Below are 23,686 nucleotides of genomic sequence, written 5' to 3' on the forward strand. Positions count from 1 at the left end.
GGGAGGGATGTGCTTGTCTGGAGGATGTTTCTCTGTACTGCACATGTAAGCCTAGTTTCTGAGAAATCACTGTTCATTGAAATCATGTGCATGCACATGCACACATGTGCACACACACATACAAGTTTAAGTCTTACTGGAAGCCGGCTTTTTGGATATAAAAGCTATCCTACTGATTTTTGATGTATGGGAAAAGGTCTCCAATTCTTTAACAGCTAAACAGGGTGTTTTAAAAAAAATTTTTATTGGTGAGATATGCCACCAGCAAAATACATTAGTGATTATACAATAGAAAGAATTCTATATACCCTGATTAAAATAAGCTAAACATTTAAAAAATCCCTATTATAAATAAAAAGATCCATACAGTGACAATTTGGTATCAACATGGGATTAATTCTATCTTTAAATTTATCATTAAATTTAGACCACATAGGAACATATTGCTTATTCTATTTTTAGACTGTCTTTATACCCCAAAAATGAGAAGACATTCTTAGTTTTGGAGTATAAATACATTCTAAATATACATAGCAAATACGTATCTTGAATCTATTCCTTAACATCAGGAAGGTAAGCTTTGTTCCATTTACATAAGATTATCCTCTTTACCAGGGTAGATAAAGCCAAAGTCCTTAACAAAATGAATTCCATATCTTGGGAGTATAATTTAACATCAAATTTATATCTTTAACTTTTATGTTTCTTTCCAAAATTGTATTAAACACAACCTATCACTTGAAACCAAAATGGAGCTACAACTGGACAGGACCAAATCATATGAGTTAAAGGACCCTCAAATTCCGTACAACGCCAACACCAAAAATCTGATGTCCAAACTTTTCTAAACATTGTTTGAGGATTCAATAAACATGTAACAATATTTTCTGATGAATTAACTTTATCCTTAAATGAGAGTATATCTTTCATTCCTTAAGTTGTGGACATACTGATTTTCCAAGATTGGATATTCCAATTCTTCATTCTACATTTCAGATATATAACTAATGCTAGCCTTCACCCTGTTTTTCATGAAAAAATGAAAAAAAAGTCCATGAAAAACTGAATTAATTCACATCAAGCACTGCATCTCTTAAGGATCCTAGAATTGCAGGTATCTCTGAATGGCCAAAGTGGGCAACTCATATTTCAGAACCTATAAAAAGGCTTTATCCCATTGCTGTGGCCCTCAGAATCCTCCCCTCCAGGACTTTGCTACCAAAACACCACAACAGCTGCTTTATATTTTCCATCATTCATTCATTCATTCATTCATTCATTCATTCTAAGATTTAACAAGGTGTGTTAAATCTATGAGGTATTACATACCTACTTCAGGTCAGACCCAATGCCAAATAACTGAAAATGAAAAATGGCCAAATACATAATGGCCCCTTCCATTCTGGTGGCATCAGTACATCACCAATCCTGGCCCAGTGACAAAAAAGATTTCCTATCTCTGCTCAGTGACAATCTCAGTCATGGACAGTGACATCCCCTTATCCACAGCTATGGACTTACGTAGCTCAGCTTGAGCTGATTGCAGTGTGACACTGAGACCTGATTCTATTAATTTCGTATATGGACTTTCAACTATACTTTTCAGTTGCCTGTGGCCAGGGGTGATTGGGGGGAGGGAGGCAAAAAAGTCAAGATGTTGGCCACAACTGGGTGATCAAAGCCCTGACCTTTTAAAATATATTTTGTGTGTTTTGGGGGGAGGGGGCTTGATCATGTGGTTTCAGCTGCCATCTTGTCTTTTTTTACCTCCCTGCAGATGTCCCTGCCTGCAACTCATTCAAAGGAGCAGGACAGTTGCTTGATGACTGAGAAACTGTTTGACATGAGTCTTGTTTCTGAAATATACACAAGTTTCTTTTCCCCATGTATCCTCAGATATACTTTCCATTTCAGAGTGGTAAATGTAGGTCCTGTTGTTAAAGGAAGGAGTATATTCTAAAATATATTGCATGTGAGTGATGTTTATTCAGTTAATGAAAATAAATTGAAATGATGAAATAATGCAATAATTATTTGTTTTCTTCTGCCTTATAGCCTACTGTTTTTCAGACACTCAGGTTATTTATTTATTTATTTATTTTTCTAACTTGCCTTTCTTTGTCACAAGATCATATATGATAAGAAATAAAGTTTACAAGTTCACAAGAAGTTCACAGTATTAATTCATAATGCTTGGAGAAAGTAAAGGGAAATTAGAATTTCAAACATGCTGTATATAATGAAAAAAGTGCAACTGGTATACACAAAATTAATAGGTATTGGGCATATGTTGGTTAACCACTTCTAAAGTATGTGATTACTTTGCTATGTTATTTGTTTGTGTGTATAATTAATGGCCATTATAATTATTACAAGATTAAGCATTGCAATAGTCAGATAGATCAAATAAGGACAGCAGTTGGTCAACATTACTCAAATCTTCACTCCTTTGGTTTATAATGTCATGATATTCATAGTGCCTACTGAGCAAATACTTGGATAGTTCCCCAAATTTATAGCACATTTCACCTTCTTGAACATAATTCTAGACTTTTGAGACTAAAATTTGATTGAAGATAATTGAAATTAATTGATTTGTCCTAAGACTTCAGAAGTCTTGGTATCAGATTCACTGCCAGAGGGCATCAATGGAACAGGAAAGAGCAGGCAGGACCTAAAATGGAGGAGGGAGAAAGAAAGGTAGAGAGACAATATAATACATTGCTCCAAATTTGAGACTGCCTTCCAGGCACAAAAGGCAACAAAAACAAAAGAAAATGTGTGTAGAAACAAAGCATGTAACTGTATCATCTGAGTTGAAGAAAGAAAGGCTGCCCATTGTCACTGCTTTAATATTAAGAACTGTATTAAGTATAATTTCTTTTTTTGGACCTGCTAGTTAATACTTTATTGTCTCTGGTGTTTATGTTCTCTATATATGTTTAATAAATTGTGTACTTTTATACAACTGACGCCTCTTTTCATCAGAGTTGCTTCTCTATTAGTAGCATATCCTTCATTTTGTGATTTGCTTAGAATCTTGTTGTTTGCAAGGGTATTCTTGGAAACTGGGAAAAAAAAGGGATTTGTTCAAATCATGTTTAGTGAGGAACAGATGATCATTTCAGCCTTATTTCTAAAGTGAGCTCCCAGTCTATCAGTTAGGGAATCACTGAGAAAAAAAATGTGTACACCCCTCCATAACTAATGTAGAGAACGAGTTTTCTTAGTTTCCAAGATGCTGTAATCTAACCCTTTCTTCCTGCCATTATAGCTGATGAATGAAACTCTGTATGAATCTTGTGTCCTTGATCATGTACTGCTGTTAGGGGGTTGACATTAATCTTTGGAACTCAGTACTCTCATTTTACGAGAGGCTACCTACTTTTGTTTTCTAGACCTAGACCCACTGGAAACACTGCTGAACTGTCTTAATTCAACACCAGCAGCAAGTAGATGCACAGATCACCATTCTGAATTACCATTACTTAAAGAGACAACAAATGTATCAAATGCTGCTGCACCTAGTGTTGCCAGGGCTACACCTTCTGCTGTTCCTACTCCTCCACTTCTGTTATTTCACTCACCAGAATCTTTACTGGACATATTTAATGATGCTCAGTACAGGTCCAACCCTTTCATCACTCAGTTTGAACTGTGAATGTCCAGAAAATCAGCTGAATTCCCAATGGATTGTACTCAAGTGGCTTTTATTTTTCAACTTTTGTTAGTTGGAGCTGCCAAGTGAGCAGGCCTTATAACAGATAACAATGATCCTGTAATGAATGACAATTGTATGCAAAGATTTAAAACTAGCTTTGATGATTTTAATGGAAGAGCTACTGCTAACCAGGAAATTTATAGGTAGAACCAAGGTAAGCATAAAGTGTGAGAATATATAATAGAATTTCAGCTATATGTTATCTTCTTTGGAATCATTTGCTTTATCATTTTGGGAAGGCCTGTCTAATGAACTGTGAGATGAATTAGCTTGCCAAGATATGCTGGACAGTCAAGATGAGCTATTTCAAAGCTGTGTGATTATAGATGGAAATCTGGAACAGCTGAGACACACTAAGGATGGAAAAGTGAGAAATGTTACATCCTTTCTACACCCACTCCTCCCCTCCCCTCAGACTCTTTAGATGTTAGGAATTGAACCTAGGCAATTAAGAACAATGAGAACTCCCTTGTTAGTTACAGAGAAGTAACATGAGCTCTTAGTTTATGATTTTATTGTGGCAATTTAGGTCATCTTGCACTTGCCTGCCTTGCTTAACTTTCTTGTCCTGAATCAGCTGTGGAATCAAGGGTTACTTTACCAGTGAATGCCCACTCATTCCAAGCTGAGAATCTGGAAAATGACACAAGTCTCTTTTTCAAGAGGACAGAAGGCCGCTCTCAACCAACTAAGGCGAAATCAGATATCTGACACTGGCAGAGAACACTTTATTCTCCAGGGGATTTTGCACTCTGTAATGGGCTCTTTCAGCAATATTAGATTGCGGAGCAACAGCTAATTTCATTAATACTGTACAAGTATTTGCCTTTCCCCTCAGACAACCGAACATACAATGCATGTGGAAACCATAGATGGAAGACTTCTAAATTCTGGTCACATCATTGAACATATTGCTCCCCTTCACTTCATCATAAATGACTATTTAGAAACCTTGCAACTGTATTTACCTCCCTCCATAATCTCATTGCCTTGAGAATGGATTGGCTACTAAAATATTGCCCACTACCATTTCTGTGACTGTACATTGATTCCTAGAGCTCAAATCCCTGCTATTATTGCAAAACAAGCCTTTTATACAGTATGTGTTTGAAATCTTGCCCATGCAAACATTGCCAAACATGTTCTTTGTATACTCAATCTGATGCTATAGATTCTTAATAAAGGTATTGGAGACTTCACAAATTATGTCCCGATTGAGTGGAAGGATGGACCTGAACTTCATCACTTAGGTGAATGAAAAGGGAGAAGAGGGAACTCAGGAATTTTTCTCCAACAATGCAAGTGGGAGGCCATCTGTAGACATGGGTGTAAGTTGCTAATTCTTTTGCACTATTGAATATGAATTGCATACTGTTGGCTAAGCTAGCATATCTTAAAGCCGTTGCATCTCTCAAGAGGAAGTGCTTCAAGCTAGGATGATAGCTGAGTTTGGTATGAAAAACAAAAATCACTGAAAAGAACAGGTTCTTTAGACAAATCAGTCCAGTTTAGATCTAGTTTTGTTTAGGTCCTCCTCAGCTTATATTTCCCTTTGTACTAAAAAAAAGTTGTAGTTTTAGCCTATGCTAAAGTGTCTACCCAAGAGTTAGCTTGTTTGAAATAATTTTTTGATAATAAGCTGAAAAAAGGAATTATTAGACTTTCTTCATCTCTTGCCTCTGCTCCTACCTTCGTTAAGGAAAAAAAAGGTGTTTTGAGAGTGGTTCACAACTTTGTTTTGAACTTTGTCAACATTGGGGATTACTACCTGCTGCCCCTGAGTCCTGATCTGGAATGTCTCCAAAAGGCAATTATTTCATTAAATGGGACTTGAGAGGGTCTTACAGTTTGAGCTGTATGAAACAGGACCATGATTATTTAACTGTCTTTATCACACACTATGGAAAGTTTGACTATATTGTGATGTCTTTTGGATTATCTAATTGTCTCAGTATTTATGAGATTCTTGAATGAGGTATTTTCTGACATCGTGGATTTTCACACTCTTGTATATTTAGATGACATTTTGATTTTGTTCTGAAAGTTCAGTTGTACATACTGAACATGTATGGAATGCTCTGGAGAAGCTATACATACACAAACTATATGCCAAGAATTAGAAGAATGTGATTTTTTTCTTTATTGCCCTGAACTTTTGGGGCAACAGACTTTTTGCATACAGAATTCAGATGGGTCCTTGTAAGATGGACTCCATTCTAATCTGGAGTACTCCAGAAACTGTTAAGAATGTGCAGTGGGTTTTTTGGGGGGAGGGGTGTTGCAACTTTTTACATGTGTTTTGTATCTGTTTTTACTGAACACACCAGAATTTAATTCACTTTCCTAAGAAAAAGGCAGTTTGGTCTAGTGGTTAAGGCAACAGGCTAGAATCCAGGAGACTGAGAGTTCTAGTCCCGCCTTGGGCATGAAAGCTGGCTGGGTGACCCTGGGCCAGTCACTCTCTCTCAGCCCAACTTACCTCACAGGGTTGTTGTTGTGGGGAAAATAGGAGGAGGAAGGAGTATTAGGTATGTTCACTGCCCTGAGTTATTTATAAAAATAATAAAGGTGGGATAGAAAATAAATAAATAAATAAATAAATAAAATAAGTAGACTGCTCAGGCTCAAGATGCATTCCAATATTTGAAGAAAGACTTCCCTGTCCCTATTGAATCATCCAGACTCCAGCTATCTTTTCATTGTTTAAATTAATGCATCAGACTATGCATCTCTGTGCTAACCTTTTCCAAGCTGCTACTGAAAGAAGAAAACTTCCTTGTGCTGTTTACTCTGCTTGTATCCGCTGAACAGAGCTATGATATTTTAAATAAAGAGCTGTGAGCCATAAAGTATGTGTCCCACCAATGGAGACATCTTTTGGAGGCAACCAGTCATCCCATCCATATCTGGAGTGATCAGAAGAACCTAGAACATTTTTAGACTACACTGAAACTCACCAATTATCAAATCAGGTGGGAAGAATTTTTCTCCCATTTTAATGTTTAAATCACCCGTGTCCCTATTTCATAAAGCTGAGAAGCAATTGCTCTTTCTCATAAACCTTAATAATATATTCCCTATCATTTACTTGCCATTAATTTAAAACCTGAGAATTTTGCTCCCTCCCCTCTTCTATGAACAATACTCACAGAGACTTTGGGGGGTGGGAAGCAAGTTCCTGATCTTATAGGACATGTGTTCTTGCAGAAGAAACAGGACTCTGTTGTCTAGTTTTGGATGGATGAACTTTAGGGAATCCTAGCTAATACTTCCTCCCTTTTTTCTTGGGATGAGGGACAACTAGTCCACAATGGTTGTCAGTATATTCTACCCACTTTCAGGGAAGAAATTTTGCAAGTCATTACAGTAAAAAAGCTGGATATTTTGTTCTTTTTAAAACTGTGCGGTTTTTGTTTGGGATTTTGATAGCCTCACTTCAGAGTGGATGCAAAAGCATGGGTTTCTTCTTGTATCTACCATTGGGCCAAACATGTAACAGCTACACCCCCTACCCAGAGCTACAAGGCTGTGGAACACTATCTCTTGGAATTTAATACTGACCTGCAAAGCGTTAAGGGCTTGACCCACTATCCTGGTTACAGCCAGCCTTTTTACCAAGATAGCTCAGTTTGTTCCATGTAAGGTTTTCCTTCAGCACCAGAGACTGCCAAACTGTTTATTGAACATGTCTTCAAGTACAGAAAAAATGTTAATCGTTTTTTTTGTACCATGGCATCCAATTTTCATCATATTTCTGGAAGACTTAATTCCAATTACTTGAGGTGTAGATTAATTTATCCTCTGCTCATTAACCTCAGATGAATTGGCAGAACAAGAGAACTAATGCAACTCTAGAGCAATACTTGTGTTAATTACTAGCTGTATTCTCATATAACAACTCTATACTTGTTTCTACTGGCATTTCTCCCTTTGCCCTCCAAGACCCTCCTTCTTCTGCAAGCTTCTACTTTCCTACAATAGCTGCAAGCAGTGCAACTCTTCCCTAAGGCACAGGCAAGGCTAGTTATAAACATGCCATGGATTACCATCAGCAAGAGGGACCTTTTGTTGCTGTAGGAGATTGTCTGGCTTTTTCTCCTCCTCTCACCCCTCCAAGAACCTAGAGTCTAAATTTATTGGTCCCTTCCCACTAACACTTCAGATTAGCTCAGTTATTTTTTTCTTTATAGCTACTGGCTTCAATAAAGATCCACCCAGAATTTCATCACTATTTTTTCTTGAATTCTCATCATGCCTGCTGTGCTCTGCAGACCCCCTTCCACCTGTTTCTATTGAGGAAGAATTTGAGGTGGAATGTACTGTGGTACAGAGAAAGCAGATTGGAATACTTGATTCACTGGAAAGGCTACCCTGACACTGACAGATCTTGGGAGGGTGCTGCTGTTCATGCAGCCTGACTTGTCCATCAACTTCATCTATGACATCGTCATAAATTGAAGCCCTCAGACTTGCCAAAGGTTCCTACAGAGTCACCCAACTTGACATAACTCATTTCTCCTCCCTCTCCTTTTCCAGTCCACTCTGCATCTTCAGACTTGGAGGGGAAGGGGATACAACTCTTCTCCTGACTCTGGAGAGCGTGGGACTGATTTAGACAAGTTACCTGGCCCCTTGTCCCAGAATGGGAAGTGGCTTTGTCTCTGAAGTCTATGGCAAAGGATGTAAGGATATTATTGCAATCTGGGAAAGAAAGAGGTATTGTTCAAAATATGGCAATGAGGAACAGATGTATATTTCAGCCTTGTCTCTTAAGCAAATCCATGGTCCACTAATTAGGTAATCTGTCAGAAAAGAATTCACAGAACTCACAGTGGCTCCACTCAATAATAAATAAGGACAATGGTTTTCTTATTTGGTTTCCAAGATTCTGCAATCTAATCCCTTTGTCCTGGCATCAGACCTGATTATTGACTCTGTGTGAAAACAGCTTTCTTGGGCTATGTGCTGTTGTTTGACTTGGACGCTGTTATAGTTTTTCTATAGGAAATTAATCTGAGTTATGATTGGTGATTTGAACAACTCAGTATTATTATTATCTCTTTTGCCATTAAATATTTTACATGTGACTACTTAAATCTGAAAAAGGATGTTTACCTTTCCTCTTTTCCTTTTTTAAAAATAAAGTTTGATTCTTTGTATACCTTGTGAGATTGATCAATCTCCCAAAGGAGGGAGGTTGATTTCCTTTGTCATATGCCTCAGTGCATATGGCAGAATGGCATTATAAAAGTTATTTTATTTTTAATCATTTGATTTCTTTTTCTTAACAGTAAGGTGCATAGACTGAAGGAAGGGGCTGTTACCTGCCAAGTTTGGGAGGAGGATGCCAAATAATGGCATCATTGTGGAAAATAGGTGATGGCATCAGTAACCAGAGGTATTGCTAGAATGGGTACACCTAAATAACTTCTGGGAGAGAAAGCTGAGACTTTTAATCCTTTACCTGATAAGCTCAGCTCTGCTGCTATAGAAAAATAATAGATTCTGATTTGGTTTTGGGTTGCATTTGGAATATAGTACCAGCCCTTGACATACCCACCAGTGTTAAGTATTGGCAGGTGCTTCTCCTTCTGTAGTCCTACAAAATATGTTGTTGTAGAGTCGGGCAACTTTATACATTATTAATTAATTAATTAAGTAGTTGTTCAAGAGCCATCAGAAAAGATTCTGAGGCTGAATCCTGAGTCATCCTTCCTCCTCTTTTCAGTCATGTGACCCAGAGTAGAGTTTATGCAGATTCCCCAAGGCTTACCAGTGTATACATACACAGAAAAACACTCACACAACGTAAGAAACACCTACAGAGGAAACACATATGCAACCACATGATTAAACCCTTATATACCCACAAAGGCAACATGTATTACACATCCTGATTAGTCCCTGAGGAGAAAGTACAACATACATATGCAAAGATGCAACACATTAAATTTCATTATGAAGAAAAAAATACAGATTCTTCTTATGGGCATTGCTGGTAAAGAGATTGGAAAGAATTCCAGAAGATGTGCTTGTGGTTCCCACCTTGTTTATTTGCTTTGACTTTGTTTTATGGTGTGTAAAAGACTCAAAAATAATTATGCCTATAATATCAAATATGGCATATTATGGAATATTAGAACATCTGCTTCACTTCTGATTCCTCCCATATTACAGTATTAAGAATATGATTTTGTGTATATCTTTTTTCCAAATAACATCTACAGGTAGTCCTCAGTTAACGACCACTCATTTAGTGACCATTCAAAGGTATAATGGTGCTGAATGAGTGGTACTTATAACCAGTCTTCAAAGTTCTGGCTGTCCCAGCACCCCTGAAGTCATGTGATTGCGATCCGGGCACTTGGAAACTGGCTCACACTTACGACAGTTGTAGCATCCCATGGTCACATGATCTCCATTTGCAACCTTCCCTGCCAGCTTCTCACAAGCAAAGTCAATGGGAAGCTGGCAGAGAAGGTTGTAAGTCGCTCCTGTAAGTTGCTCCTGCTCCTGCCGATTTTTCTTCTGAGGGGCCTGGCTATAGAGTATGAGATCCCATCCACAGCACCCCCCTGCCTGTACTTTGTAGCACATGCCTGCCTGCCCAGCTGTACTTGTGTTGGGCTGTAGCACCCCCCACCCAGCCACGCTCATGCCTCAGCAGCCACCCCCTGCCCGGCCACACTTATACTGCACTGCAGCAGCCAACTGCATACCCTCCCATACTCCACAGCACCTCCCACCTGTCCGCACTTGCACTGCGGCAGGCACACTCCTGCCCAACCACACTCCACAGGATTCACGTGCCCACCGGGCTGCTTGCAAGCTGCCTAGGACTTACGGCTTCCTGCCGGCTTCCCCATTTATTTCCTTGTTGGGAGCCAGCAGGAAACACAAGTTGCAGTCACATGAGGTCCTCGTTTAATGACCCACAATCCTCGCTTAACGATGGCAGTGGGTCTGCCAGGATTGCCATTGCTAAGCGATGTGGTCACTTAATGTAGCGCTTAATGACTGCATCACTTAGCGACAGAAATTCAGGTCCCAGTTACTGTTGTTAAGTGAGGGCTACCTGTAGTGATAGCTCTTCAGGGAGTCAGGTCTTTGTGAAAGCGTATTGGATTATATACTCTGTTTAATACAAATTGACTATGGGAAAGCAGGCAGAGCCCTTTGCTGGCAACATTCTAGATGCCAACTTTCTTTCAGTACAGTAGTGTAGTGGTTAAGGGACTGGATTAGGAACCTTGAGATCCAGGTTCAAGTCTACCTTCAGCCACAGAAATTCACTGGGTGACCTTGGGCTGGGCACTCTCTCTCTTAGCCCACACTATCTTCCAAGTTTGTTTTTGGGATACAATGAAGGGACCCTAACACTAACCCTCTCCTTGTAACCTCTGAGCTTCTTGGATGAAAGGTGCAGATATATATCTAACAGAGAAATAATAATCAAATGAGATGAATTGAATACTCAAAGTAATCAATACTTATCTAAGCAAGCATCTTAGGCTCTACTCACTGTCACTCATGCTGCCCTAACAGCCAGGAACCACGCTGAGACAAGGAATAGGTCTCTAGTGTTTTATTACTGCTACATAACAGAAAATCCTAACAAACTGAAGAAGCGTGGGAAAAACCCAGACATACAAACCCCAAAGGCTAAGGCGGGCCTGATCTGTGTCTCTTTGAATGGCTACCTAATTCCTCAGTACTACGCATGCACTTTAGAGCCTGGATGGGAGCCCCCTGCTCGCCATCCTCACTCATGACACATGCCCTCATGACCTCCTGTCTGGATTACTGCAACACATTCTACATGGGGCTGCCCTTGAAGAGCATTCGGAAGCTTCAGCTGGTGCAGAATGCAGCTGCACGGGTAGTAAGTGGAGTCGGATATTCAACACACGTAACACCGCTGCTACGGGAGCTGCATTGGTTGCCGGTGTGCTTCTGGGTGCAATTCAAGGTGCTGGTTGTCACCTTTAAAGCCCTTCATGGCTTGGGACCGGGTTACCTAAGGGACCGCCTTCTCCCAGTTGTTTCTACCTGTCCAATTCGATCTGGTAGATTGGGCATGCTACGGGTTCCGTCAGCCAAAGAATGTCTGTTGACGGGAACTAGAAGGCGTGGATTTTCAGCCGTAGCACCTGCCCTCTGGAATATTCTCCCCTCAGAGATCAGGATATCCCCAACCCTGTTGGCCTTTCGTAAGGCCGTGAAAACCTGGTTATGTGCCCGGGCCTGGGGCCCCGAGTGTGGTAATGGTCCCGTTTCTTGGTTGTATTGACATCTTACATTGTTTACTTGGCAGCCATGTATATTTATTTTTTATTGTAATTGTTTTAATTGTAATTGTTTTATGGTTTTCATTGTTGTGAGCCACCTAGAGTCTGGTTGATATGGGCGGCTATAGAAATTGAATGAATGAATGAATGAATGAATGAATGAATGAATGAATGAATAAATAAATAAATAAATAAATAAATAAGCAGTTTCTAGCCATCAGTGTCCATTGGGAAAAAGTCTTTAGTGATCAAGACAGAAACAGAGAACATCTCAATGGCTATAATAGTATAGTGCCACTGAATCTCCCTGCATTTCAAGCAAATCTATTGTTATTAGAAATAATTATTTAAGAATCATCCATCAGATACGTTTCCCCCATCAATCTAAGTAGCACAACCAGGAAGAGAAGCAGGTGCACCACAGAAGGTGCTGACCAAATGGCTTCCGGTGGGGAATGGCGGACTGAGCAGCTGTGCCTGCGGGCTAAGCGGGCAGAGCTGACAACACAGCAACTTTTTTCAGGCTCAGACAGGTTTTCCTGAAGCCCAGAAATGGTCTCCGGATAAAGGAGAATGCCTGGAATCATCCCATTTGTCCTCCAGATGGCTGCTTGTAGCCAGAAGATCGCAAACCGGCTACTCCATTTCTAAATCTCTCTCTCTCTCTCTCTCTCACACACACACACATATACGCATATATATATATATACACACACATACACATACATACATACATACATACACATATACATATACATACACATATATGCATACCCTAAGAGAGGCTTTCTATAGCGAGGAGAAGCTGGCTCTCTTGGTGCTTATTGTTATTTTCAGGATTACTTTTTAAAAATTCTTTCTTTTTTAAGTTTTGGACTTCATTTTCCTTCCAAATATAAAGGATTGAGAGTAACAATTGTCTTCCTGTTATTATATTTGTATTAAATTTGAAGATATTAGCATTTTCCTACACGTTGAATCTGCTGATTTGAACCTTCAGCTTTCTCTTTCTACTTTCCCTTGAGAACTGTCTGCTCATCTCACTTTCATTTTGTTGTAAACATACTTCAGAACTTTTCCATATCTTCGACTTTCACTGGTTAAGCTCCTAGGGGCCACCATAATCTACTGCGTGAGACATGGAAGATTTTAAACAGATTTTTTTCTGACTTCCACCAAGATTTTAAACAGATTTCTTCTGACTTCTACCAAGATATTCAGGACATTGTGGAAAATATGAGATCTAAAATGTGCCATCAGGTTGGGGATGTGGTGGATGAAACTGAGGAATTAAACAGTGATAGAAATGTTTCTTCTAAGAATGAGATTGGAATTTCTGTTGAGATGCTGGATGAAGATTGGATAGTGGAGTTGGAGAAATTTAAGGGAGAGAGAGATCTGCAAGCAATAAGTGAAATTGACTTCCTGGTGGAATGCCATGAAAAAGAAGGGGTCATTATGTATGGGAGGTTTTTTGAGGAGAAGCTGGAATTTTTGAGGGGGGCAGTTGGGCTGTTTGATTTTTCTAAGAGAAAAGCTCTGTGCACATTGTGGGGACATATAAACACTCTGGTTTATTTTGAAGTGGCATAAGGGTTAAAGAATGTTTACCTGGGTTGCTTTAAGGGTTTGACTGATGTTAACTATTAAGCATAATGGCAGACAATTTATGTGCTTTTCAGTATGATTTTTATTATAGTAGACAGAAATATATAGAATAGTAGTACAGAGGGAATGTGTTATCTTTTGGGGGGAAAAGGTGTTTAGGAGGTCTATATGAATTTTTTTTTAATATAAGGGGGAGGACTAACTACTTAGTGACTTTTATTATGTACTGAAGTGGAATGACTTATAGAAATAATGTGGGTTTGGTTTAATATAGAGTAAGAGATTGATTATGGAAATTTTCGTATATCCTTGCTGTTAAAAGTCGGAAGCCACATCTTTTTGTAATTTTGAAAAAAAAATTCTCTTGTGTTTTCACACCTTTTTAGTTTTTTCTCTTTTTTTGGTAGTTTTTTTTGTTTTTCATAGCTTTTATCTTTGTCTTGAAACTTAATAAAAATTTTATAAAAAAAAAGGAAGGTGCTGACCAAACAAATTAATCTCTGCATAGAGGTAGTAGGTATTATTAATACTTTTTTTTGCAATTTCCAATATAGAAAATGTTTAATAAATTTTACCTTCCCGCATTCATTCTGCAAAGTAGATTAGATTATCTGAACCAGAGGTTTTTAGTAAAACTAAAGCTGAGCTGGGAAATTAAATTGGGTTTACCAATTCAGGTAAAGAAAGGAAATTGTATTTATCTTCAAAGCAAGTTTCAACAATAATACACTCAAAAGAGTTTTGTTTAACTTAGGTTCCACAAAACATGTTGATCTAAGTTGTAATTCTGTTCCTTGCTGAAATATGGTGGTTAAACCCTATGGTGGGTGTTCATATCTAAAAGCTGTGAAGGATAGCCAAACTGCCACTGCCACGTGAAATGGAAAAGGGGGACTTTAATGGGGCAGGCCATAATTATTTCTGGAACAGGAGTCAGGCAATTATCTCAGCTCTAGCCTAATGAATGGCAGAGCAGCTGCACAGGCTTGAGAATTCAGCTGAGAGAACAATAAAGAAGCCAGCTGAAGGCTGGGAATCACCAATATATTCCTTAAGCCATATTTCATATATTTTGATTTAGATGATACTCTCCCTTTTCAAGAATCAATGCCAGATAATAGCAAATCAACCAGATGTTTCAAAAAGATGTATTTTCAATCCTTTTTCTAATAAATCCTAACACAGATGTTGCCTTTTCCCCCCCATCTTCATTATCTTTGGAGCTTCCAAGATTCTGTGCTCAGTTCATAGCAGCCTATTTAAATTGTTAATGCTGTCAAAGTTCATATTCCTGACCAGGAAATCCCGCCAAGGTTTATGCTTCTCTGGCTGGAATGCTTACCTCTAATCAAAAATCTCCTCCTCCCTTCCTCCCCCATCTCCTTCCCTCCCTGGCAGCTGAAATATTACTTGGCAGTATTCTAATCAACAGAGACCCAAGAAAAAAACACATTCCAGACTGGCAAAATTATCAGATTGTTTATAGGAGCATCGTCAATTCAAGTGGCATGATCTTGCAATGGCTATTTCACAAGCACAGTCCAACTTAAGTGACGAAGTGCGATCACAACGCACATGACTGGTACTTTAATTCTATTCCAGCTACGTCACATATATGGTATGAATCATCTAAAACAGTGATCAAAAGCTGAAACCGATCCACACTATTCATCTGGGTTAAGAAGATACGCAGTAGGGGTACAATGTTCCGGATTTTACTCAAAGCCAAACCGTGACATTTTGCTCCTTGAAGCTGAGCTCAAATGATGCAAGACCAATGCTTTAAAAAGCCTTCTTTTAGAGTTCAGACACAAATTCTGGTTTTCCTCCCCCTTTTGCCTCACTTCCAGAAGATTGCCCAAACAATGCACACTGCTAAATAGCATGACTGTCGTTATTTTGATTGTGATCAGCGATTTCAGTCAGAGGGTAGGCAACTTTGAGTTGGCCAGGGACTACACAGAGAATTTAGGAAGGGTAATACCTGCAAGGATGGAGCAATGATACAAAGTGGTGGAGGTTGGATTTCGTGTATTTTCTGGATTTCATTTAAAAAAAACAATTAAAATTATTTACATGTTCATTTCCTGCCTCAGAATGGCAGAAAGAGCACCTGATCTTCAGCCATTGTAATTGGATGGGACTCCAGGGTCTGTAAAACCTTCAGCCATTCTATTGGATGTGGTATGGATAAATCAGGAAAAAAGAAATCTATTCACACTTGGTCTCATAGTCTCATGGCATGTTTATACAATGTGTAATAAACACATATAGTGGGTGTAGCAACCTTTCTAGACCAGTGCTTCCCAAACTTTTTCCTTCATTACCCAAAACTGCTTATCAGAAAGTCCTTTTTACCCAACATATGTAAAACACTTTAAGTCAATTTAAATGTCCCTGTTGTGATTGGATAATGGGTTCGTGTATCGTTACCCAAAGAAAAACTACTTTTACCCATTTTTGAGTAATTTACCCAGGTTTGGGAAGCACTGCTCTAGACAGTAGGCAGACTGCATAAGCAAACACAACACAACACAAGCACTTTTAGAGCTTCATCATAACCATCATAAGCCCTGATTAACATAAGTTTTTGTTACTGATGTTAAAGGACTTAATTAGTTAGGTGCTATCAAGTTAAATTCAACTGATTAATGTATGGACAAATCCTCATCATTTTGCTTCATTTCACTAATAACTTAGTGAAATTTCACTCTTCCATGGATATGACATTTGATCTCATCCATCCACCTCTCCTGTTGTCTTCCCCTTCTTTTACTTCCTTTAACCAAGTGAAGCATAATACTTTTTTTAGACTTTTAACCATTTGTGTCACATACGTGAAATATGTGAGTTTCTGCTTTTATTGCTTCAGCAAAGAACAAAACTGGCTGCTAATGACCTCAAAGACTGAAATTCAGTATTTGGTAGCCTCCACCATAACATTTATCTCTTGGTGAAGCAATTGAAGGATTAATTGTGGCTTAATCTTGATATTATCCATGTAGTTCAAAAGACTTTGGAGTTCTGTGTCAGTCCCCAAGGAGTTCTCAAAATCTTGAAAGCTTATACACTCCAATTGCCTAGTGGCAATCTTGCCTAAGGCTGCAGGACATGCTGCCTTCAGAAAGCCTTTGGAAAGTTTCTGAGGTCTTCCAGAGCATTGCAAGAATGCCTGCCATTCTCCAAATAGTGCACCCTGTTCCTGTGATGCTTTGGAAAGCCTCAGAAGCTGGGCACAAAAGGCAAAAGGTCGGGGCAGGGAACTGGGAGAGAAGGCAGCTGGGCAAATGAATGCTTGCTGGCACTTGCTGGGGCTTTCTGGGTGTGGCAGCTTGGTGCTATGCTGTTGGGGCAGGCTGGGGTAGCTGCCGCTTCACACTGCACTTGGGCTGAGGGGCGTCTTGTAGCCCCAGAGCTGCAGCACGCCATGAAATCCCTGAGCCACAGTGTGGCAAAAAGCCCCAGAGCCACGCAATTCTGGGGCTGCTTGTCCTGCAAGGCAGGGTGCAAGGTGGCCAAAAGGGCAGCGATGGGGGGGTAGGTGGGTGGGGGGAGTTGAAGCACCCCTGCAGTCGTAAGTGTGGGTGGGCTGCCAAGTGCCTGAATTTTGATCACATGACCGCAGGAGGGCTGCAACGACTGTAACTTCAGGGACCAATCGTAAGTCCATTTTTTCAGCACCGTCATAACTTCAAACAGTCACTGAACAGATGGTCGTAAATAGAGGACTATCTGTATGATTCAAACTCAGTTTAAAAAGATGTGGATGCTTCTAAGGCTGCACAACTGTGCACTACTACAGACAAAATCCCATGGCCCCTATGACATTTCTAGCAACCCAGAAATGGAATTTACTTCTTTTATTTATATGAAATATTTATATTCCACCTTATACTGTAAAATTGCATTTCCACATAGAGGGAGGGACAAATAAAGGCCCTTCTCCATTATCTCTAAATGGAGGTCATGTACGAGGAAACCAAGTTTATAAAGTAGTATGTGTAGCAGGGTATTCTAGGATGGGGAAATGACCAGTTAGTGTTTTAAAAGACCATGTAGAGAAAAAAGTGCCTTTGTGTGTCCAAAAAATATAGCCATATAAGGCAAAAGCATATATTAAACCAATGAGAAATGGACACATTTCACTAGGTATGTTTATAAATACTAGCCCAATGCTAGAATCTGTTCCTGTGGGACAAATTTAGTGGTCATTGCTGAATAAGCTTTTCTCTTACCTGTGGCCTCCTCTACTTCTTGGGGATAGAATCATTATACTACAACACAGAAATGGTTTCGCTTGCCAAGAAAACAGAAAAAGAGTTGCAAAGGCACTGAAGCTTCAGTAGCTATAAATGCAAACATCTTGATCTTGCCTGTACAGATGGAGGAACACATACGAGACTGTCCCCTCTAAGACAGAAATGCATCACCACACAAACAAAAAAAGGGTACAGGTTTGCATAAAATCTGCTTATGCTAATTTAAATGTATAACTACAGCTACATATCACGTTTACTACAAATGCAATATATCTTGCCATATTGGGGAAGAACTTGCTCCATCTATTGTCTGAGTATAGGTAGGTCTCGATTAGTGCACTTAGTGAATCCCACAAAATGGTTGCATTATTTGAATTTTCACTATTCAAAGTGGTATTTCTAAGGAAAATACAGTAATTGGTTCCAGCTCAACAGAAACAGGCGATGAAAAATTTTAAACATAGATTTTTGTATGTATATTAATGAAATATTACAGTAAAGGATAAAAAGACTATACTTATAATCTTAACAAAGTCACAGCGATACACTTGTACTGTTTTCCTCTGATGGAATCTTCCTTTTCTCCATTTTGCACACACGAAGATTAGCCATGTCTAAAACCCAACCGCAACTGCACATGTGCTAGCCTCAATTGCACAGGCGCCAGCCTCATGTTAATTGTATTTTTGGTCATATTAAATGTGACTTGGTATCAATTTACAATTTGCACTAAATTGAATATTGCATTAGTAGAACTCATACTAGTTGTGACCTACCTATACTAACAGTTAATGGGCAACATTAAGGCTCTTCCTTGTTCTTCATATTTAAACAGAATTGGGTTGTTGAGCTCTTCAGTTGTTATTTGTGGCTCTGCAGATGCCTGCTAAAGTGCTATGAAAATTAGTCATATGGTTTGTTGACATAACAGGATAGTGAATTGGATTCTTTTCATTTGCACACCTGCCAAAAGATATTAATTTATCTTTTAACATTTTCACAGGGGGTTTACTGTGGTCATATAACTTTTTAATATGACCCCTAGTACATTTTCATTGGCCAGGAAAGAAAATGCCCACCTCTGAAACAGAACACGCTTTAGGCAGATTATGGTGCTCCATATAATAGTGCACAGAGCCATCCTGGTTCCAGCGATAATGTTCTTTGGAGGCATAAGATGGAGGAGACTCAATACTCCTTCCTCCTCCTCCAATAAACTATGAACAACAACATGCATTGTAAGGCATAATACTGTGTCATCTGAATTACGCAATCATAATTATACAGTCCCAAAAAGAACCTTGATGAAAAGGATGTCCAAGTAGGATTCTACGAACACTGCCATCTGCAAGGGAACAAAAAAGCAACCGCACAACTCCTAAATGGAAGTTTGTGTTTGTTTGTTTTAAATAAATGCTGCCCTGTTATTTCAAAAGTACAAACATACTTATGAACTTCGTTAAAAAAATGTTTTGGATAAAGTATGGACAAACCTACTTTGGTTCCTCAATTGCTTTAAAATAATGTTAGCTGATAAGATAAAAAATTAAATATTTATTTGGAAATATGCCCCAGTAAACCCAGTGAGACCTACCTCAAGGAAAAAGAGTATATAACTACAGCTAGTTATAGGCCAGTTTAGAAAGTTCTGCTAAATTTCCAAGAGACACAAAAAAGTTGTATTGCAAGGGGAGGGTTGCTCAGCAAGCTTTGGATTCTTAAGATCTTTTCTTTCAAAGCCACAGTGAGAGCTTTCCACAAACTGCACATTTGCCACTTTTCCTCTCGTCTTGCTTGATTTTGATTTTTTTTTTTTTTGGACAATAAAGTCTCTTTCAGATTCCCACAGAATGTAAGGAGCCAGTGGGCAGATCTTGTTCTGTTTGCCTTGTGACTGGTCAATGTGCCCATATAGGACTATGGAGATAGAAGGAAAGAAGGGCTGAGGAACAGTAGTAGCAGGACAAATTATACACAGGAGTTAGGAGTGGATGCTATTCACTTGGGAGAAAATCGGCAAGCAGGGAAGTAAGCCAAGATAATATGGAGCTGCAAAGTCTAAAGTTTAGAGACCCCAATGGAAATTTGCCAAACTGTGGTTTCTGCTATCACCATAGTTGTATGACCTTCTGGCAACCTCACTGGGGCAAAAAGGGTCGTAATTGGAGCTGATTTTTACACATTGCTTTGAGCCATTCAATTACTTAGCTGGCTTTGAGTATCTTGTGATCATAGAATGGCTCAAATGTTATTTCATATTTAAATTCTACCAACATCTCCCACATCTCACCCAAAGAAGTAACAGATTCTCTTCTTCAAAGTTTCAGAACTTCTGAGTTTGAGGGCTCCTCCTCATGCCTCCTAGCTCTGGTGATAGCAAACCTTTGCTCATTCTTGGCTGCAACGTAACTATGCTAGGGGACAAATACAGACAGCAATCAGCAAAAGCTCTTAATCCTTTAACTCAGTTTCATAATCCCGGTAAAAAATGGTCTGGCTTGATTTTCCCAGCTTATATAAGTGGCATGCACAAAACTCTTGCTTCATCCCTCAGTCACCCCACCTCTCACGTGAACCATTGCTGAACCCGCCCCCCAGCAAATGTATATACACTGCAACCTACAACCACAGTTAGACCTAATGTGAAAAACACCGTGCCACCATGCTATCCTTCCAGCATCACAGCTAGCAGAGGCTTTTAAATAGAAACAGAGGAAATTGTGCCTTCTCAAGACAGTGGTTTTCCCCGTAACTATATAGGAGCGTTTCTCAACTGTGGCGACTTGAAGATGTGTGGACTTCAACTCCCAGAATTTCCCAGCCAGCATGGGGATGAAGTCCACGCATTTTCAAGTTGCCAAGGTTGAGAAACACTGCTCTGTTCTGACAAATGGTCAGAAATATGCACCCAATCTGTATAGATAACGTAAGATGGGGGCATATAATTTGTTTTATCTTTTGTGTGAACTGAAGGCAAAGGAATATTTGTTACTACAGGAGCTGTGGAGAAAACAGAGGAAGTTACTTAATCAGGGGATCATTATGGATATAAACTGCCTAGCAAATGCCATCAAAATATCCCAAACCATAACTGGCCTCAGTCAAACCAAAGGATGTGTCTTACCACCACTACCCCACTCCTCCTGCAAAAACCACAGCTGTGGCGGAGTGATCACTGAAGATGTCATGCACATTCACAAAAGCTTTCAAGCAGCCTGAAAAGGGAAAGGAAGTGGAAAGAAAATCAGTAAACAAGGATTGGACTGCATTCTGCAAAGAGCAGAATAAATTCCAGGGGATATATTTGCTTATTACTTACACACGGAGAGTACCAATATCAACCCCCTTAATAGTTCCATAACCAGAGCCACATACAATTCTCAAAGCCTTGATGCAACTGGAGAGCCCCCCTAAAAATTGTCACCAAATGGTAACATTTAATACAAGAGGAGGAGGAAATGAGTAAATGTCTAGAGAACAATCATATCAACGTGTAAATGAATTCAGTTTAATTTACATTCAAATTAATTCATATTGAGTGTTGTCCTGCCCCTGAGCTTTGCTGAGTGCTATGACACAGAAAAGCAACCCTCCATCTAGAAAAGGCTGCTTTGCTTCATCTTTCCCAGCCTGGTACCCTCCAAGCATATCTGACTGATAAACTGGTTATTGATAGGACTATAATAAATGCTGCAGGTGTGACTGAACTGAGAACCGTGTTTTTCCAGGGCTTTAAGGTGGTGAAGCACAGCTTGTCACAGTATATTTCCTTCTTAATAGCTTCGAGGGAATGGTTCACATGGAGCAGCTGTACTTGGACATACTGTTTTGTTAGGCTTCAGGTGCTGGAAGAAGAAGAACACTGAGTTTCATTTCTTAGCAGTAGTTGTTAGGATTTCACATGAGGTTTTCCTGAATTCATACAGACCATCACAGGCCAAGTTTATACCACTACCTCCATTAAAAAAAAAAGGCAAAGGGAAGCCCAAGGTCATTATGTATAGTAAATCTGCATCAGGGACATGAAAGAATTCTAATTCCCCAACCTCTTTTCTGCTGAGACCAGGATTTTTTTTTCCATCATTACTCTGCCCTTCAAAATATTCAGGTTCAGATTAAAGACAAAATCTTAAGGGTGTACAGCTTAATATTACCAATTTATGCAGCCCAGAGTCCACTTGGACGGCTAATACATTCAAGTAAATAAATATTCTTTCTCAGCCATCTTTCACTTGATTTCAGTAGGATCTACTGCCCAGCAACTGCATTAACGATTCCATCCTAAATATCTGAGCTAAGTTGCAACATGCTAAATTTCTATTAAGATTAAAATATAGTTTTTATGAAGGCAGCTTTCACTTTTATACTTAATGCTTAAAAAACTGTTCAATTATATTTATAGTACAAAGGGATAGAATAAAAAGGACCCAGTATATGGGGGGGGGGGAAAGAATAGGTACCCTGGAATACACACACCCCTCTTCCAACTTCCCTCTGGATAAGTTGCCAAAGTCATGCCAGGTGTTTTGGTTTAGCATATTCATTAAATTTGTTCATACAGTACATAGAAAAGATCACTGTCTAGAAGGCATTTTAATTATCACATATATTAACTTTCAGAATTGACTACAGCAAAATACAGCCACATTTTGAATGCAAACATTAAGATTTTGCAGCAAATTAATTAATTCAATTATTTAAATAGATCGCAATCATCTTTTTGAGCTGCTTTGTTTCCAGATAAAGTTGCCTTGAACAGGAGAGATTCAGCAGCCACACAGTCTTAAATAAATAAACAACGGGGCAAAAACAAAGCCATTTTTGATCATGCTATCATCTTTTGCAGATTTTACATTCTCTTTATGGAAACGACAAGGTTAGATTTTCTATTTTCTCCAGTGGCTCCAAATTGAAGGAAACATTTTTTTTTAAATGACAGTCTGAGATCCTTTCAAGAATGGCCAAGGACATACTATGGGCTAACCAGATTATCATAGCCCCCGCCAAAGATCCGAACCAGCCTTCATTTGCCCCGAATGTTTGCACTTTATGAGAACTCAGTCTGCAGAATCGTGGGTACACAAATAGCTTGCGCTGGCTAATCTCAAAATTCATAGCCAGCCTAAAGAGCTAAAATCTGCCTCTTGTCGCCCAAACGGGTTGAATTCGCACACACAGAAATCATTCACCCTTTTGCAGCGTGGCGACGACATTTACACACTTTCGGGGATCTGGAGCGTGAAGATTTCTCATCCTACAGTATTTTGACGCAAGAGACGTGACACATCGTTGCCTGCCTGTTTCGCGATCTACCCAGAGGCTCTGGCGTCTTAGGGGCTAATCAAGGTCTTGGATAAAGTAGTACATGGTTCAACCCAGCCCGGCATTCAGTGGGCGAAGAACTTAAGTTTTACCTGGCCGCGGAGGTCCCGCACGCGGAGGGTTAATCCTAGGTGCTGCGCTCCCGCAGGGGCGACCCTCGCAATGATAACAGACGATCACGTGGTGGATCAAGCGGAGGGGGATGGTTGTTTCACCCCTCCTTCCTCTCCGCGCGAACGTCACCCCACCTTCCCGATCACCAGGGAGACGGGCCCATCTGGGCGCGCGTCAGAACAGTCCGTCTCTTGGCAACGGCTGGATGTCTCTCTTTCCCTTCTCATTCAGCCTCACGCTTGGTCGCGCGTCGCTCTGGCGTCAAAGTGACGTCAATGGGTCTGTCTCGGTTTTCGAGGTGGGCGGGGGGAGGGCTTCCCGCGTGTTCCTCTGCCCCCGGCGCGCAGAGAGCTCGCTGGCAGCCGGGGGAGCAG

The 23,686-nt window shown here is 39.7% G+C and overlaps 1 long non-coding RNA gene across 1 annotated transcript; it reads right to left on the reverse strand.

Moving 5' to 3' along the window:
- Positions 1-225: 225 nt before the first annotated feature.
- Positions 226-23,574, reverse strand: LOC134498914 (uncharacterized). The gene is made up of 2 exons (XR_010068074.1): positions 23,291-23,574; positions 226-2,674 (listed from the first exon to the last, which is right to left on the reverse strand). It is a non-coding gene; the product is annotated as an uncharacterized LOC134498914 (long non-coding RNA).
- Between the last annotated feature and the right edge of the window lie 112 nt (positions 23,575-23,686).

The sequence above is a fragment of the Candoia aspera genome, chromosome 5 (assembly GCF_035149785.1).
Source record: "Candoia aspera isolate rCanAsp1 chromosome 5, rCanAsp1.hap2, whole genome shotgun sequence".
Taxonomy (NCBI): domain Eukaryota; kingdom Metazoa; phylum Chordata; class Lepidosauria; order Squamata; family Boidae; genus Candoia; species Candoia aspera.